Source organism: Mauremys reevesii, linkage group 12, assembly GCF_016161935.1.
Source record: "Mauremys reevesii isolate NIE-2019 linkage group 12, ASM1616193v1, whole genome shotgun sequence".
Lineage (NCBI taxonomy): Eukaryota > Metazoa > Chordata > Testudines > Geoemydidae > Mauremys > Mauremys reevesii.
This window is the reverse complement of record NC_052634.1, coordinates 5330748-5343855: the sequence shown is the minus strand read 5'-3', so window position 1 is coordinate 5343855 and position 13108 is coordinate 5330748. Positions and strand designations below refer to the sequence as shown.

General features: G+C 47.7%; 1 protein-coding gene across 13 annotated transcripts in view; it reads right to left on the bottom strand.

Moving 5' to 3' along the window:
• LOC120375811 overlaps positions 1-13108 on the bottom strand; it is a 371245-nt gene that overhangs the window by 43160 nt on the left and 314977 nt on the right. For 7 of the 13 annotated variants that reach the window (XR_005586796.1, XR_005586795.1, XR_005586804.1 and 4 more), the window contains one exon: positions 8992-9141. The gene's annotated coding sequence lies outside the window, so the exon portion shown is untranslated. Of the gene's footprint in view, positions 1-7186; positions 7356-8991; positions 9142-9639; positions 9759-13108 lie in introns of those variants that run through there. The other 6 variants (XR_005586819.1, XR_005586813.1, XR_005586818.1 and 3 more) reach the window with 2 other exon arrangements.

Here is a 13108-nt window from a genome sequence, read left to right as displayed (position 1 = left end):
CTCTAATTTAAGGTTTCGCATGCTAGTAATACATTTTAACATTTTTAGAAGGTCTCTTTCTATAAATCTAGAATCTATAACTAAACTATTGTTGTATGTAAAGTAAATAAGGTTTTTAAAATGTTTAAGAGCTTCATTTAAAATTAAATTAAAATGCAGAGCCCCCTGGACTGGTGGCCAGGACCCGGGCAATGTGAGTGCCACTGAAAATCAGCTCGCGTGCCGCCTTCGGCACACGTGCCATAGGTTACCTACCCATGTACTAGTGGTTGATCAGGTTAGTGACAAGACACTGAGCCTATAGGTTACTGTTTTTAATCCAGCCAAGATCCATAGAATTAGCACAAGGCTGAAATTTAGACACAGACAAGAGCTTATAGTAAAAAAATGCATGCAGTTGGTTAGAAGATTTCCTCAGACAGACCTTTCTTCCAATCCAAGTGACCAAAGAGGTTCACTGTTAGTGGTTCATGACACTTTTGCAGAAAGGTGTGTGGAATTGAATTCAACAATTAGAAATCCTGGACCTCCAGTTACCAGAGAGGACCAGGGTATGGTGTAGGAGGAACATAATAAAGACACAGACGTCTGGGTAAGAGGTTATTCTTTCGTTCTGTCTGCTAAAACACTTGGGATGTTGTCCTGACCTCATTAAAGTCAATGGGAATTTTACCATTGACTTCAACGGAGCCCCACCATAAAGTGCTTTTAGATCTATGTTATACAGAGTGATTCTCATTTGGTGCTTGTCACCGGAACTGTAATATTTTACATAGCTCTTGTGTTCCCTGTAGGACTACAAAATAAGAAGCTCTTTTGAGCAGGGACTATCTTTGCTATATGTTTCTACAATGGAGCCCCAAGAGTGTTGGCTTCTATATAAAAGTTAAATAATAAATATTAATAAAGATGATTCAATGATCCCATTTAGCCTAGTCCTACTTAGTTTAGCGAGTTAGACCTGAGAGGAAGCGTCTTATATTCCCTGGTATGGGCCGTATGTCCCATTAGAAACAGTTGAGGTTTGCTGCTTTAGCATTTACTCTTCTGTAGGAGCTGCAGTACAAAATGATTCACAGCACCCGCCATGCCCAGAAATCGCACAACTGGCTTTTGAGACTGATCAGGTGCCTCACAAGAGCGGACAGCAGAAGTTGATGCAGATTTGGATATTTATTCATAAATCGGGTATGAGAGGTGTCACGGAAGAGACGCAATCAGCAAAGAATGAGAGAGGCCTGATTGCTGCTTAATTTAGTGTTCAAGATGTAAAGCAGCATTTGCAGAAGATAGTGGAGGGGAATATAGAACCCCAAACTGGTGCCAAGTGTAGCAGGCAAAGAGATGCAAAAGGCAGCATGGTTATTTCAGACAGGCTGGGACTGCTCTGATTAGAAACTGCAGAATTGTCTGAGACCAAGTAGGAAACATTTTCAGGGATGAACCATCCAGCCAAATTACAGAGCTCAGCTCCCAACAGCTCTAATTTTCATCCTCCAAGAGGAGAGTGGAAAAAAAACCAACAACACACACACACATTGGCAAGATTGCAAACTCTCAAAGTCATGATGAAGGTTGGATACAAATCCTGGCAGATTCAACCAACTTAAGAGATACTCTGTGCAAATATTGACATATTTCAAAGAGGCCTTCCATCTCACGAAGGGTGGTTTTCTTGTAGCTCATCCTGGTACTGAATTATCCCTGGCTGGGAAGTATATGGTCAAATATATTGGTGAGATATTCTGTTCCATGTTCCCCCTTCCAAATGCTGATCCCAATGGGTTATAACCTACTACTACTACTAAATAATGTCAAAATTACTCCTTTAGGTCAAATGCTGAAGGTTCTGGATTCAAACCATGCTAAAGACTCATGGAGGAATTTAGCTAAAATGAATAAACAACCTTTTCTGTGCTAACCCCCTCATTCACTCAGGAGAGAACAGTCAGACTTCACTGGACAGTCAAAAACTACAACCACGAGGGTCAGTCTGAGCCTTGAGGATGGGTTTAAAAACAAGTGCCTTGTTAAAACTTCCACGTTCTGGTGACAGATCAGAGGTAACACCTCTGGACTGATGGCTAAATTGTGCCAGCATGATACCAGTTCACATTGTAGCTGATCACTATAATAGTTTATTTACTTCTGTAAAGCAAGACTCAAAATATAAAGCCTACTACAGGAGGGCAAAGAAATAAAAAGGGGTTAAACTTTAAGATCTGCAGTATAGTTCTATTCCTGCTGCTCTATTACAGAGAGCAAAGGTAAGAGGCACCCGAAGGCCCCATAGACAAACAACTAGCAACACATTAGGGTCTTGGATCACCTTCCTAACGAAAGAGCTTCACCCTCTTATTCCCCCCTCCCCATCATTTCAACAGAGACTGAACAGGGATAATGCTGTCCCCAATGATTCCTTGAGATATGGATTAGGTGAAATCATCCAATTCTGATTTAGATCTCATTGGGCCAAGAAGGGCCAAATTCCAATGTTTGGTTAAGCAGTCTTCATGTTCCCATGAAGCGCTTATTTGCTATTAATTAATGAACCAGCCACTAAACTTCTGTCTCTGCTGTGGTAGACACTTTTAAACATCTGGCTCACTGACCGCCACCCCTGATGTTTATTGACTATTATCTGACAATCACTCTTAATTTAGTTTGACAACTCCAGACCTCACAAGCCTCTGTCTCTTTTCTACAGTGAAATGTTGTGTCTGAACAGAGAACAAGCCTCCCAGCTAGTAACTCCCCCCAAGTTACGCTAACAGCTGGCCAGATAAGATGTAAATGGGTTGATGATCTTCTAAACTAATCCTGAGCACAACAAAATGTGTTCCAGACATGGGTGATCTTCCAGGATATGTGTGTGTTCTCTGTGTTAAATATCGTCTAGTTTAAACACAAGATTAAAGATGGCCCTTAATTTCCCTTGGTTTCTACTTCTCACAGACAGCATCTTCTGACAAAGAGGCAAATGGATATTTCAACATAGATATGGTGTGGTCTGAAGAATGGCCAAGCAGTGCATTATATTGTATATTGCACCACCCAAAAAGGGATGTAGGCGCTTTTCAAAGCGTTACCCCTTTTCCTTTGCTACGTTAGAAAAGTCCCTCCTTATAAAAGGAACTAGCCAACTCCACTGACTCTCTCCTGGTCTGGACAGCCCAGTTTACAGGATAGAGATGCTTGGGTCACACTGCAGAGCCTACAAAAAATACAATGGAAAGGCAGGCAGCAAGGAAGGAGAATGTGAATGTAAATGCTGCTAGCTCTAGCGATGGGTGCTCCATCTTGAACCTATAACAGCTCCTTGCTCTTAAAACACTGAGAGTCTAATAATTCTGACCCAAACCTGCAGTTCCTGGAGTCAATGGGGTTTTCACGGCTAGCTTAATGGGTGCATGACTGCACATTTAGAGCAAAATGTTCCTTCTATACTACTCAAGACCCACTAAAGTCCACAGAGTTTAAGTAACAATAGATCTTGTGTCTTCTCTGCACAGGGATGAATTTGCCATCAGATTGCTTCTTCCCTCCACTCTGAGCTCAGCATCAGCTCCCCTCTTTCTGCTTCAGCCAGCAGCTGTCTTTCCCCTCCTCCTTGTGGGGTCGCTCAAACACAGCCCAGCTCCTGCTCGCCTGGACTCAGGCTCGCGCGGCTGCACACGGGTTTATTTTTAAAGCCATGGATGTTTGTAATTACCTTGAGTGTGAACACATGCTTTCTCCTTTTGAAAGGAAAGCACTAGCCTTTAATGAGATATTTATCCTTCCAAGTCTGAAATAAATTAAACATGGCAGCGCGAGCTTTCTCGGCAGCTATGCGGCAAGGCTGTTAATATTTCTAAAATGATCTAATTTTCTCTCTATTTCTTTTTTACCCTTTTCTCCAGGCTCCTAATGCTTCCCATGTGCGTCTCTCCTAACGCGCCTTCCCTCTCCACCCCTCCCAAATCCCTTCTTTGTGCGGTCACTGGTTTAATCCAGGTCCTCGCTCTGCTGGCAAACCCAAGGTGTTTTCCCTTCCCCTGCCTCTTGAGCAAGGAAGGAAGCTGTAGCAAACTCCGTGGGTGTGAACATGCTAGTTAACTTGGAATTGCGTCCCCCGCCCCTTCTTAGTCCAGTGGAGCCTGAGTTTGCTAATCTACAGGACATTAGTGCAAGGCCCCTCTTCTTTCTGGCTTGTAAGGAGCTGGGAGGGGAAGAATCTGGTGTGGACTCTCTAACAGCAGCTTAGGTTTTTGTTGTGGCTGGTGCATTGCCAACGAATGGAAGGACAAGCTTGTGGTCAAGAGAGAGCTGAATTCATTTCCCTCCTCTACCTTACTCCCTCAGGGTACGTCCATACTTAACGCCGGGTCGACGGGTAGCGTTCGACTTCTCGGAGTTCGAACTATCGCGTCTAATCTAGACGCGATAGTGTTCAACTCGAACGCTCCCCGCCGACTCTGAACTCCACCACCGCGAACGGCGGTGGCGCAGTCGACGGGGGAGCCGCAGACTTCGATCCCGCAGCGTCTGGACAGGTAAGAAGTTCGAACTAAGGTAGTTCGACTTCAGCTACGCTATTGGCGTAGCTGAAGTCGTGTACCTTAGTTCGACCCCCCACCCTAGTGTAGACCAGGCCTTAGTGTCTTTACACTTCAGCTCTGTGTGAACTGTTGATACCAGCCCTTCCTTCTTCCCACCTTGGGGCTCGAGATTGCAAACTCTTCAGGGAAGAAACTGGGCCTTGCCCCATAACCCACAGTTACATTCATTTCTCTTGTCACCTTCCCACCACGTGGGTCTGCTAGAGAACTAATACATCTGGCCTATATCTTTCCCTCTTACTCAGGCATGACTCCAGCTGTTTTAAAATCTGTGGCCACATATAATGCGCTTTCTCGTGCAAAAAGAGAACTGGAAAAAGATTTAAATGTCTCTCCTCACCCTAGCAGAGTCAAGGACCCCAATGATTGCTTCGGCCACAGCTCCTGTTTATAAAGGGTTAGGTCAGCCAATCAGGGAACAGAAACCATTCCCTATGACTCAAATAACCACTCACCTTGACTGAATGCTTGCAGGTGCACACCCAATGCACTGTTCAGGAAAAGTCAGAGGCCCAGATAAGTTTGCAAAAACTATTAATTTTGAGGAAGGATTATGAATAGACGAGCACATTTGTGAAGAATCACAGACAGTTTTTGGTCAATTAGAGAATGGAAAAAAAACCAAACAACCAAATCTGATGACTACACTGCTTGCAATGAATAATTTTACCAGCTGTGGTCTAGGCTTACCCTATTAACCCTTTCTCCACCTGGAGAAGGGAGCTAGGACACTGAAAGCTCCCTTCCAAGCAGATTTAATGAACAACAAAGAGGGAATCACAAACCCAACACTTTTTTTTGAATAACTAGTTTGCACTTGGGAAAATGGTTTATCAACTTATTAGCTACTAATTATGTATCTGTAGGGGTGTTTTTTAAACATTCATTTTAAACATTAGTTATGATCAGCATTAAAAAGGAACTGGCAAAGTAGGTTTCATGCCATTTCTTTACAGAGAGAGGCATAAACTAGTATTCTAGGCAATATCTGGGAACCGGGAACTCCTGGGTTCTAATCCCATCTCCTACTCCCTATTGGTCCCTGGCAACTGTCTAAATTCTGTGCTGCAGTTTGCCCAGCAGTGAAACAAGGATAAAGATCCTTTACTTATCTACCTTGGGAGGGTTCAAGGTGGAGAATTTCCAAGTCACAAATGGTGTTAACTGCTTAATTCCCATTGACTTGCACTGGGCTCCTAACTAGGCTCCCAGTGTCCTTTGTGCTTTTGAAAAATCTTCCCCATAATGTTTAAAAATAGGACTACTCCAAAATTTTCTGTAGACACAGTTTTTGATGAAAACTTGGGTTTTTAACTCAGCAGGGTTTTGTTTTGTTTTTTGCGCTTCCCATGAATAATTCTGACTTTTCATTGAAAAATCAAAACCTGAAAACTTCCAAAAGTTTTCATTTGTTTGATGCACAGTTGAAATTTCCCATGGAACCCCCTCCCCACCCCCATTTTCTAACTAGCTCTGTTTTAGCAGTATTTTGAACCGACACGTCAGATCATAATTATCCATGTTCTCTGTGTTCCCTGCAATAGGAGGCCTGATTGAAAGCCCACAGTGTGAAAACTGCCATTGACTTCAGTGGGCTTTGGACTGGGCCCTATATACCTCATGGCCATCACTGGATAGCCAGCGAAGGCTACAGATATTGAATACTTGGCCAGAATCCCCACCTCCTGCAGCCACAGAAGAACTGCTCCCTTTTGAGAGCCCGTTCAATAGTTAATCAATCTGAGTGAATAATCAGCTTTGTGCCTGGCTCTTTTAACATCAAGGATCCCCCTCCTCCTTCACAGTGTCTCTGCTTCAGGTCTCACAGCCTGTTTCTGCCTTTTCGTTCCTAGGCACCATCGACTTGTCGTGTGCTCTTTCAGCATCCCCTGCCCAGGCTTAAATACAACACATTTCACTGAGCTGACCTCTAGCCCATCCCGCAGAGATGCTGATTTGGCCGGCTAAGCCTTCCCGATCCTTTTGGCTCTTTATCCTCTCTCTTACACGTACTCCTCTGAGTCTGCCTGTCCCTGTCCTCCAACTCCGCCGAGGTCCCATGGAGAGATGCTACCCTCAGCAATTGTTTTGTGTGTGCCTGGGTGGAGTGTCTTCTGCAACAAGCCCCTCCTCTGGGGCTGGGGAGGCACCTTGAGCAGTGCCCTGAGCCCAGCTCCTGAGTACAGTCTGCCGGCAGCAGCCGGGGAGCGTGCTGTGTACTGTACTGACAGCCATTCTTTATAATTTGGTTCTTGCAAACAGTTGCTAATAATTTGGCTCTCAATTTCCATTTAAATGGAGGCATTAACCTCTGGAGCCCCACGCGACCGGCTGGAGTGTGAAGTTAAATATAGTCCTTAGCTCCACACTATTTTAACCTGCTGTGCAGCTCCAGGTAAATAAATCCAAACACCCTTCAATGAGTCCTCCTTATTCTGTGATTCCCCACAGGCATTTCAGGGTGGGCTCAGTGGTACCCAGACTAAGGGCCTGTTATTTTTCTGTCCCTCATGATACCACCCTGGAAGCTAATACCCCAAGATGCAAGAAGTCGTAGGGTTTTCACCTGGAACAATTTTTCTTACCAGCTGTCTTTTTGTCTCCACCCCTGTTAGCCGCACATTATTCCCCATGACAGCAAAAATGCTCTTCCTCTAACAGCTGCTGTCATGCCACTCGGCAGCCAAACAGCAGGCGGCGGGGGGGGGGGGGGGGGATCCAGAGCAATTTGGGATAATTTGCTCCCTGCCCACCAGAACAGAAGGCTCAAACCACCATGGGAGACAGTGTTGCCCAGTAAGTAGAACACTGGACTGAGGCTCAGGGGACCTGAATTCTATTCCCAGCGGCCCACTGGGGGACCTTGAGTAAGTCACGTCCCTGCTCTGTGCCTCAGTTTCCCCATCTGTATAATAGAGACAATGATGCTGACTGCAAGCATTCAAGGTCTACTGATAAAACACCCTTTATAAGGGCTAAGCATTATTACTATGGGTTGCCATGGAGAGGCCTGGAACATCCCAGAAGGTTTCAGGTGGGGAAGAAGCAACAAGAAAACACGAGAATCTATGGAACATATTCTACCTGGGCGTTAACACGGCCCTCCTCCCCATAGTATCTGAGCGCCTCGCAGTCACTGATGGCCCTTATCTTGACAATAGGGATGCACTGGCCCCATTTTACAGATGAGGCACAAGGCAGATTAAGGAACTTGCCCAAGATCACACAGGAAGTTTGGGGCTGAGCCAGGAAGTCAATCCAGAGCACTGTGTGGGTGCCCCAACCACCACCAGTTTCCACATGAGAACTGCGTGACGCTGCCCGCAAAGACACTCTGCTAAGGATGCCCAGATGCCATGGTGACAAGCACCAAAAATTATTTTTTAATGAATAAATACTAGGCTGGCCTACCCCCAGCTAGAAGTATGTGGCACTGCAGGTCCTCACCTGGCTCAGCTGTATCACTACTTCCATGCTGACGTATCACTTCCTGGGGGGGCTGTATAACCAGCAATGACATAGGAGGGATGGCCAAAGAGAAATCGTCTGCTGTTACAATGTTTTCCCCCCTCCCCAATACCTCTCTTGGCCCCTGGCAGCAAGCTCTGCTGGGCTGTGGAATCTTCTCCCATAGGGAAGATGGGAGTCCCTCCCATCACTTGGGAGTCCGTACTGCAAAAGCCATGGAGAAAAGGCTGCAGGGAACAGTCCTGCATTGGCTCTGGGAGGATGTACTGAATGATCTGCGTGGCCTTTGCCATCTTGAATAGCTGTGCTTCTCCCTGCTGGCTGGTGGAAAATTGCAAACCACCCAGGTCATGCTTAACTTAGATACTCAATGAATTTAGCGGTCCTACAAGTCTGCCCTCTTCCCACTGCTTTCTCCCGCGCTGCCCCACATGGGAGGAGTTTCCCATAAACATTTGCAAAGCTACCGCATTGTAATTCTTCCAGCAAGCTCCCCTTTGCCAGGATGCTGACAAAAAACTTGTCGACAGTTAGGCAGCTGGTGTGCTGAGACCACTGCCTGGCATGGTGACCAATATTGTCTCTTTGTTGCCTTGCGCTCCTCCATCCGTCTCCATCTGTCATCTCTTGCCTTATATCAGATTATCAGTTTTCTCGGGCAGGGACCATCTTACTGTGGTGTGTCTGTACAGCACCTAGCACAATGTGGGCCAGGTTCATGACTGGGCCCCCTGGTGCTATCAAAACAACAACTAGGACCGGCCAAAAAACAAAAGTTCATTTCATGAAACATTTCAGCACTTAGTTTTGTTCCACCCTGGGCCAAAGCTGAGCTCTTTCAAAACATTCCATGGACAACCAGACAGAGAAAGAACCAGACCCATGGCAGATTAGCCACTAGTTGAGCAATTAAAGCACTTACCTTAACAGGGATGTGAGAGATCCAGATTCAAGTTCCTGCTCTGATTCTGCCTCCTGAGAAGTGCCCTGATTACTGGGCTGAACTGGGGTCTCTTTTTCTCATGTATGTTCTGACCAGGAACTTCATCCTGGCCCCAAGAAACCTTCTGGCCTAAAGTCAAAACAGAGAATGTTTCCTGGAAAGGTTTTGGTTTAGAGGAATCAACATTTTCCATCAAAGAGATGTTTCATTGAAAAATCCCAGCCAGCTCTAGTAATAACAACAACTGCTAGCTCCCAGTGGCTCTGCTCTGCTCTGCCCTGCCTCCAGACAGATTCATTCAATACAAGTGCATGCTGGGAGATCAGAGACAACCTTTTGTCACCTTTTCCTGTTCCCAGGCACCTCTAGCCAATGAGAGCACAGCATTTCACCTGGTGGCCACTTTAGCCCAGGTGTCTCAGCTAAGATCATTAATGCTTGAGTTACCAGATTAATGCACAGTGCAAAGCTCCTGTATACACTATCCAGTGTGCATTGTTTGCCCTGAACAATGGAACATGCAAGGGTGGGGATTGTGAGGCAGAGAAGTGAGCTGCAAGCGTAAAGCACTGTCCGCTCAGTCTCAAACAGCCCTGGGAGTGCAGGGGCTGACGGACAGTAACTCACCTGAGTGTTCCTGCTTTCCCACTCAGCCTGCTGCTGCTGCAGCCCAGAGCTTGTGGGCTTCTAAAGCCAAACCTTGATGGAAGCGAAAGGAACGGCAGGGTTTGGTCGGGCTGCAGAAGCAGCAGAATCTGCAGCCGCCTAAGTGGCGCTTGTCATCGTTTTCAGTCACTCCTTTGCAGATACAAACTGGAGGGGACTGCTGCATTAGCGCCTGCTCCTCCAAACCACCATCCCCTGCTGTCATTAGGCTCATAAACAGAGCCAGCAATTAAGCATCTCACGCTGCTCAAATAAATGGCTGGGCGTGCATGCGCTGCAGCAGACACCATTATGTGGCGAATAACATACTGCCTGGTGGGGGTCCTTTATCGAGTTGTTAGCCCCCCAGGATATTCAGCGTTCTGGTCTGATGGTGCCAAGGGAGGCTCAGCTCTAAAGCAATGAGCAGGAGGGGGGACCTTGCTATCCCATAAAGGGCTCTATCTAACAGACTCAATCCTCTCTTAGGGCTCCCTTCCTCCTGCAGCAGATTTTGGCTGGTCTCTCTCACTCTTCCAGCCCAGCACTGTTCTAGCATCATGCACCGGCCCCATGTAAGTGTCTGATGTGGCCTGCACAGGCTCTGCAGCCCCGGCCGTGCTCTGGGTGCGTCTGTGCCACCCTGGTGGCAACCCCCACATCTCTAAATCTTGCAAACCAATGGCTCCATTTGGACTGTGCCGTGCTCAAGGGAGCTTGCCAGTCCCCTCTGTATCCTGGGCTGGTTGCCTTCTAAATATAGGAGCTAATTGAAGCCGGCTGCTTGCCCTTCCCTGCGGTTTCTTCATTTCAATCAAAATTGTTTTACTCTGGCAAAAGTCCCCATCCCATAATCACTGGCTTCGCTGCCATGGCCGCTGTGGAAGGAATTAACAGGCCTCAGATAAGAAATTGACTCCAAACTCTGTGATTACATCAGACATTAAAGTGAGCTTGAGGGGCTTTCAAGTCTGACTGGGAAGACGTGTGTCTGTGTTACTCTTTCTGCTGGTTACTTGACCAAGGTGGGAAAAGTCCCTGGTAGCCCCTTTCGCTCCCCTCTGGAGCCAGGTGTTCAAGTGCTCAGCACCTACAGTGGGGGGCCTGGTTTTCCAAAGAGCTAAGCACCCAATGTGCACCCGATGTGCTGAGTGCTTTGGAAAAACCAGGCCTCTATCCACACCCTTAATGCTGGAGCCAGCACACTGCACTCAGGACACTTTGGCCAGCTCCTCAGCTGGCACAAATCCTGGTAATCTCCACCGGAGCGGTGCCAGTTTATGCCACAGGTGACCTGGCCTATTTGTGTCTTTTGAAACTGCATCAGAACTCTTTCTCCGGGGTGGAGGTGCTGATGGGTCTGCATGGGACTTGCCTCCAGAGCGGTGGAGGTGACCGGCGCCACCCCTGGGGATAACCTGCCCTTAGGTCACAGACTTTAGTTAGAGCCATTGGCAGAGCAGAGCATGGGGAGGAGGGAGCAGGGCCCCTGTGAGAAATCCCTGCCTTGGTCCAATTGGAAGAAACATCCTAAGAAAGAAAGGAGGCTGAGCATTAGGACTAAACTGCAGAGCTGGAGTTTGAACTTTCTTTATATCCCAACATCCTTTGTGAGCCTCTCCCTTGCTCTCTCTAGGGCTTTGTGGTTCCTGAGCTGCAGCCTTGCTCGTCTCCTGAGTGCGGAGTTGTCAGACTTCCCACGCTGGTTTTAGGCCCTAGCCTGTTGCACAAGCTACATAGCTGAAACCAGTAAGACGGCTGGAGCCAAGCCCATGGGGCTGTGTGCCAGACCCCAGGGTGCCCAGCCAGATGGCCACCTGGCCCTTGTAAACAGGGCTGCAGATAACCATTTCAATCTGAGACTGAGCGTGTTATAGAAACACCGTCAGAAATCACCCTCGCCCGGCAGTTACATGGAACGAGTCTATGGGGTCTCAGTTCAGTTCCCTATTGTCCAGTGTCCATGTCACAAAAACCCATCCTTCCCCTTGGCACGAGCTAGGAATCCCATTGGCAGTGATGGACTGAAGATATTCTGATGCAACATCGGCGCATCCCTGACACTGAGAACTGGACCTGTTTGCGGCACCATGTAAATGAATAAATCAATAAATCTCAGGACTGTCTCTGATTAAAGACCAACCCTTTCACATCGCTGGGAGAAGCCCTGAGATCAGTTTCCACTTGCATCCCCGTCAAGATCCATTTGTACAGCTCAGCCCAGCATGGCTTAATCGAGGCCATTTGTGTGGACTGAAGCTCTGTTGTGAGTTGATTTTCCCCCACAGCAACTTGGTTTTGGTTGTCCTCTTTCTTTCTTGTTAATCTTAGCAACAGAGGGGTTAACACAAAAGGGGCTGGGCTGACAGCCTGGCAGGCCAAATTCCTCCCTGGGGCCCCGGATCAGAAAAATGCATCTCTCTAGGGTGACCAAATGTTCCGATTTTATAGGGACAGGCTCAATATTCAAGGTTTTGTCTTATATAGGCCCCTAATACTCCCCACCCCCCGGCCTGATTTTTCACACTCGCTGTCTGGTCACCCTACATCTCACTGACCTCAAATGCCTTCCTGGACTGGGGCCTTCCTCTCCTATTCATGTGCTTAAATGCTTAGCTGCATCGAGGTCTCCAGTGCCAGAACAGCTGAAGAGGGGTGCTTCAGCCCTTCTCTGGAAGCTGAGAGAGGTTACGCGAACCTCCATGCGACTCCCTCCCTGGCCTCTCTGCTGAGGTTGCTGAAAAGAGCTCAGCCCGCTCGTACAGACATGTGGGAACACACGGGGCCAGATTCTCAGCAGCTGTAAATCAGTGTGCACTTCCATGGAGCTTTGCCGCAGCTGAGAATCTGCCCCTGCCCCACCCGTCTCCCACCAGAACTTTGCTGTTTGTTCCCTTTGCAACTGTGTTTCTCTTCCAATCCTTGCAAAGGAGCACAACTGGCGGCCCATTGGTTTTGCTGTGTGTAAAACCAAAGCATTCAGCAACTACCAGGGCCTGCTAGGGTGCACACAAAGCCTCTTACACCAAGGCTTCTGTGACCGGTGTCCAGCCTACAGAATCAAGTTAGCTGCCTGGGGGCCAGCTATCAGAGCTCCCCCCATCTGGCGGCCAGACCTGCTGACTAATACGCATTCCAGCCCAGAGTCAAACAGGAGACCCCTGGCAGATGCTGTGCCTGGTGATCCCATGGGGATCCTGCCTTCCCACTCCCGCTCCCAGCTGAGCCTGTAGCAGCGGCACCGAGCTGCCTCCCCATGGATGTTGCTCTTTGCAGCTGTCCGACCCTGTCACTGCAGGGAGGCACAGTTGCTTTTGTCCCTCCCATCTATATTTAGGGATCCTTTTGGGTTATTGTGTTTGCAGGCTCCAGAGGGGTCGCTGCTATGTGATGCACATTCCCATATTCTATGCAGAAGTGGGGTCTTTTGGGGGTATCGTGGGCCCCTGGG